The sequence below is a fragment of the Oncorhynchus clarkii genome, chromosome 1 (assembly GCF_045791955.1).
Source record: "Oncorhynchus clarkii lewisi isolate Uvic-CL-2024 chromosome 1, UVic_Ocla_1.0, whole genome shotgun sequence".
NCBI lineage: Eukaryota > Metazoa > Chordata > Actinopteri > Salmoniformes > Salmonidae > Oncorhynchus > Oncorhynchus clarkii.
The window spans coordinates 15,925,417-15,931,419 of record NC_092147.1 but is presented as its reverse complement, the minus strand read 5'-3'; the positions used below and the strand labels follow the sequence as shown (position 1 = coordinate 15,931,419).

Here is a 6,003-nt window from a genome sequence, read left to right as displayed (position 1 = left end):
GTGGATGTAAACAATGTAAGCGTGCAACCAATGATTTATATATATACTAGATAACTATTTTGGGGCTCTGGGTTGAGGCCACTGCGCCTCCATCTTGGCACTCCCCCACCGGTATAAAAAAATATATTTTTGAAGCTACAGAAATGCACGTATTACTGTCTACATTCGTTTTTTACACATGTATTATATTACAGACAACTTAATGTATACTTTTAAAGTATATTATGTGAGCTAAACATTTTTTTTAAATCGTTAAAGTATAATTTTATGTACATTACTAATGTTACTGTCCCCAATTCAACAAAAAAGATAGTTACTTAAATACATGTAATTTTGTCCTTGAAACATTTAATTTAAATACTGTAGAATTCCATTAATTCCTATGGAGGACTGCTCCTACTGGGGAGTGGCAATATGGCCGACTGGCGGCTTCAAAGCCTATTAATGGCCAACATATATCGAAAGCAAGGCAGGGTTTATATGTCATTGCGTGCAACCAAGCGGGACACGCTGTTCAGCCAAATGATGGGAGGCTGGGAGGGGAACTTTGTTGCAAATTATGTACAGTAGCTGAAAAGTGAGAACTTTGTTGCGTAGTGACGAGTTCAACTAATTATTTTTTCTCTTTAATTTCACTGTCTTGTCAATGACAAGCCTGGAGTTTATTGAGAAAGTGGTCTATTATTGTCAATTTTCCCGGCTGGCATCCGACCTACTTTAGTTTACAGGTAAACAAGTCTAAAAATAAGCCTACTGCCTGACTGTTTATGTGGTTCACTAAAAATGATCTTAAAATAATATAACCCTACCACTAATCATAAGAGAATATATATAGAGCACTTTGTGACATCAGCTGATGTAAAAAGGGCTTTATAAATACATTTGATTGATATTTCTACCTTTATTTAACTAGGCAAGTCAGTTTAAGAACAAATCCTTATTTACTATGACGGCCTACTCAGGCCAAACCCAGACAACGCTGGGCCAATTGTGCGCTGCCCTATGGAACTCCCAATCACGCCAGATGTGATACAGCCTGGATTCGAACCAGGTACTATACTGACGCCTCTTGTACTGAGATGCAGTGCCTTAGACCGCTGTGACAATCCGGATAACTAATTTACTAGCTGAATTGACATACACTGAGTATACCAAACATTATGAACACACTTTTTGCCCTCAGAACAGCATGGACTACACAAGGTGTTGAAAGTGTTCCACAGGGATGCTGGCCCATGTTTACTCCAATGCTTCCCACAGTTGTCAAGTTGGCTGGGTGTCCTTTGGGTGGTGGACCTTTCTTGATACACATGGGAAACTTAAGCATGAAAAAATAAGCAACATTGCAGTTCTTGACACAAACCGGTGAGCCTGGCAGCTTCTACCGTACCCCATTCAAAGACACAAATCTTTTGTCTTCCCCATTCACCCTCACACATACACAATCCATGTCTCTAGTGTCTCAAGACTTAAAAAATCCTTCTTTAACTTGTCTCCTCCCCTTCATCTACACTGACAAGTGACATCAATAATAGCTTTCACCTGGTCAGTCTATGTAATGGAAAGAGCAGGTGTTCTTAATGTTTTTATACTCAGTGTATCTTGATCCAATATATAACACATCTCATCTGGAGAAAAAGAGAACACAATTCAATGCAATCATTTATTTATTTCAACCCACATAAAAATTAGGCCTGTTTCTCATAGTCTTTTCAAGAAACAGAGAATTTGGCTTTATTATAGCTTTTTTAATAGCTTTATTTCTAGTGATACCTGACACATTAGCTGTGTTTATAAAGGCAGACCAATTCTGATATTGTGCCAATAATTTGTATTTTTTACAAATCAGATCTTTCGCTAAAAATTTGGCAAAAGATCAGAATTGGGCTACCTGTGTAAACGTAGACATTGTCTGTGCATCTTCTGTATTCAGTTCCTTGATGCATCCATCCACCTGTGAATGAACAGTACCAACGATCGACTTCAGTATGCTGCTGACCAACCTGGGAGGAGATATTCTTTACCACATCACAGGATTGCTTTTAGTGCGTATACTGACTTCCTTCAAACACACGTCACTTTCCAGCAGCCAGACAAAATAAACAAACAAAAACAGGAACATAAACATGATGGTGGGTGACACGTCCTCATGAACAATATTGACTGAACCCCAAATAGAATACCTTCTCTCATGATGTGTTTTCTTTCAGAATTGTTTTTCAGGGTAACGGGCAAATGGAGACTCTTCATTTATTTTGCCCTGAAAATAGGAATTAAAAGGAAGATTTACAATTAATTTGGATTCAAAGATTTGTACCTTTTGAATGCATTGTATTTGAGACAAAAGACTGGAGCACAAAGTGTGTAAAGCACATAATTTAAAAAAGAAACCATCTTTGCATAGAATTGATCATCAACGTCAATTATCTGATAAACTGGCCTAATTCTCACGTGTTAAAGAATACATATTGGCTTACATGACTTTGTTTTCTTGTGCGTTAAACAGCTTTTCTTCTGTCACTTCTATATCCGACTGTCCTGTTCATTGAACAGGAAGCTCTTTTGCATGCAATATCTATACCACCAATACAAAATCAATTCACCAATGGCACATCTTCAAGCCTCTGAAATGTTGAACCTCTGGGAGTAATGAGCTTTGCAATTCCAACAGCCAGCAGAAGACCCAGACAGATGCAGAATATGCAGAGGACTGCTACGAGGCCCGGACTCCTTGATAAGACATGTCTCCCATCACTTTCTAAGGCTAAAGAATGAATAATAGTGATAAAGTATGGTTACAAAAATATATAAATCAGTTCTCTTAAAAGTAAATTGAATCTATTAAATCAGGTGGCATTTCTGAAACATGAACATTCTGTTCTCTTGAAAGGTTAATTACAACAGAACCTATGTGTCCACTGGTAACAGTTTGCTTTACCACTAAGACTCATTGTCTGCAAGGATTATTTAATTTGATTAATTCAATAATATATAAATTATTTTCATGTGAAACACACACCTGTGCTTGAGCTCATGTTCCCTGTCGTAAAATCAGAGCTTGGCGACAAAGTTGATGAGAAGATTGAGGATGTTGAGTCATGACCAACTATTCCAGTTAGGGTCTGATTCATAGTAGTGTCAGCTGTAAAACCTGTAGAGGTTTGTGTGGTGGTGCTGCCATTGGATGATTGTGATGGAGTCAGTGGCTGAGAGTATTGGGAAGGCTCAGTTGCAGGTGATGAAGGGGATGATTCCATTGGGACTCTAGTGTCACCAGTAGGATCTGTATTAGGTGCTTCACTGACTGATGAACTTGTCCTACTGGTAAGCATGGCAGGGGCCACTGTGGGGATGGTGACAGACAATGTTGGGGTATTCCTGGTGGTTGCCTTCATTGGAGTCACTGTCAAGGTTGATGATAGGGCTCCAGAGGACCCTGCATTAAAGGAGTGTTAGTATTGGATCATTTCATATTTACATACAGGCATATTCATATCTTGTTATGATCTGTACCTGGGTCATCCTCGATAACAAATCTGCATCTGAGTCCAATGTTTTGAGACAATTTGTTTGTGGTAAAACAAATTGAGCCAAAACCTGATATGCATTTGGGTAGTCTATTGTGATAAACCAGGGATGGGAAGGGGGGTCTCAACTTACTGTTGAGAGTTAGAATAGTAGAATACACAAGGTGCAATTTTGAAATTTGGTTGTGCATCAACAGTTTCTCTTTTTATGTCAGTCAATATTTTTTAGATCAATAAGTTAGCTCGCCGCTAAACTATCTAAGCTTGTTATCAGACTCACTCTGATACACTAAATGACCAAAAGTATGTGGACACTTGCTCGTCAAACATCTCATTCCAAAATCATGGGCATAAATATGGAGTTGGTCCCCACTTTGCTGTAGTAACAGCCTCCACTCTTCTGGGAAGGCTTTCCACTAGATGTTGGAACATTGCTGCAGGGACTCCATTCAGCCACAAGAGCATTAATGAGGTTGGGCGCTGATGTTGGGCGGTTAGGCCTGGCCCGCAGTCGGCCTTCCAATTCATCCCAATGGTGTTCAATGTAGTTGAGTTCAAGGCTCTGTGGAGGCCAGTCAATTTCTTCCACATCAATCTCGACAAACCATTTCTGTATGGACCTCGCTTTGTGCACGGGGACATTGTCATCCGCCAAACTCAGATTTGTCCGTTGGACTGCCAGATGGTGAAGAGTGATTCATCACTCCAGATAACGCATTTCCACTGCTCCGGAGTCCAATTGCGGTGAGCTTTACACCATTCCAGCCGATGCTTGGCATTGCACATGGTGATCTATTTCATGAAGCTCCCAACAAACAGTTGTTGTGCTGACGTTGCTTCGAGAGGCAGTTTGGAATGCAGTAGTGAGTGTTGCAACCGAGGACAGACAAGGACAGCACTCGGCGGTCCCGTTCAGTGAGCTTGTGTGGCCTACCACTTCGCTGCTGAGCTGTTGTTGCTCTTAGATGTTTCCACTTCACAATAGCAGTACTGACAGTTGACCGGCTGTGTGCTCGATTTCATACACCTGTCAGCAACGGGTGTGGCTGAAATAGCCGTATCCACTAATTTGAAGCGGTGTCCACATACTTTTGTATATATAGTGTATCATATTAAAAACTGCAAACATTTCTCTCCCTTCCATAGAAAACTTGCTTTAAAGCTGTGACATTTTCTCTACACCCCAAATGTGTAGAATTGCACAAAATTAACCCTTTTTTTTTAATTGTCAAGATTGCCAATAAAACGTTTTGCTTGCAATGTGGTGGTGAGGGAAGCACTCATGATCAGTTCAGATTTTTTGTGGCCCCCCACCCCCATCAAAGTTGCTCATCCCTGTGATAGACTGTTACTGGCCAGTGCCCACGCAACATTTGGTTCTGTACTGGGTGCTGAGATTAGCATTTGGGTAGCACAACTGGGTCGATTGACAAGGTTACATGTAGAGCTGGAGTGTAAAAGAGAAACGTAATGTCTGTTTTGCTAATGAAGAACAAGACTTCACATGATTTGCATATTATGTAAGTAATACTACATTTTGCAATATCTAAAATGGTAGATGTAAATAACCCAGAAGGTGCCATTATATTAACAGACTACTACAGATTAAACTAATCCCAAACTCATATTTGCTTGGAGGCATGCCCCTGGCCTTTTAGGTTTCACTGGAACGTTCTTCATTAGTAACCTAATGCCCTATGACCTTAGAAAAAACCCTGGATTAAATTCAGACCTTTTTATAGAATACTTTGTAGCTGCTTGTATGTAATACAAAAATAAACCTATATCACTTGACCTGAAACCATGTCCTGTATTGTGTTAAACAGGTATTTCCTAGTCATGTTTTATATTTACGGTATGACCCTAACCTCAATTGTTCCATAATTTGCATATAAAATGAGCCCTCCATCCAGTTTAGGTAAATTATTCTCCAAGTAAACAGGTTTCACGAAGAAAATGTAAAATATTGACTTACCAAGAGCGACGGCTACCGAAACAAATGATATAAATATAGTGACACCCATTACACCTGCCATGTTGCCCTAGAGGTAAAGACACTCAACTCAACAACACGTCCACATTATTACATCCTTGAAAGCAGGATGTTGGTAAATGGCCAGGGAGGTGTGCTTATTTTTTCAGTGCATATTCAATGGCTGGGGCTGGCGAGTCATTGTTTGAACAAGTATGTTAGCTCAATAATAAAATGCGCCGCTCAAATTTACCACCCTCAAAGTGTCGGGAATTGAATGGCAGGCAACAGCCTCGAGGCTTCACGGTGGGATTAATTTGTCACGCCCTGGCCATAGAGAGGCTTTTTATTCTCTATTTTGGTGAGGCCAGGGTGTGACTAGGGTGGGCATTCTATGTTCTTTTTTCTAGGTTTTGTCTCTGATTGAGAACTATACTTAGGTAGCCTTTTCCCACCTGTGTTTTGTGGGTAATTCGTTTTCCGTGTGTGTTTGTGTGCACCTCG

General features: G+C 40.1%; 1 long non-coding RNA gene across 1 annotated transcript; it reads right to left on the bottom strand.

The window, feature by feature from the left end:
• Positions 1 to 1,649: 1,649 nt before the first annotated feature.
• On the bottom strand, positions 1,650 to 5,592 carry LOC139415297 (uncharacterized). Its single transcript, XR_011634955.1, has 4 exons — positions 5,503 to 5,592; positions 3,020 to 3,436; positions 2,604 to 2,764; positions 1,650 to 2,260 (listed from the first exon to the last, which is right to left on the bottom strand). It is a non-coding gene; the product is annotated as an uncharacterized lncRNA (long non-coding RNA).
• Between the last annotated feature and the right edge of the window lie 411 nt (positions 5,593 to 6,003).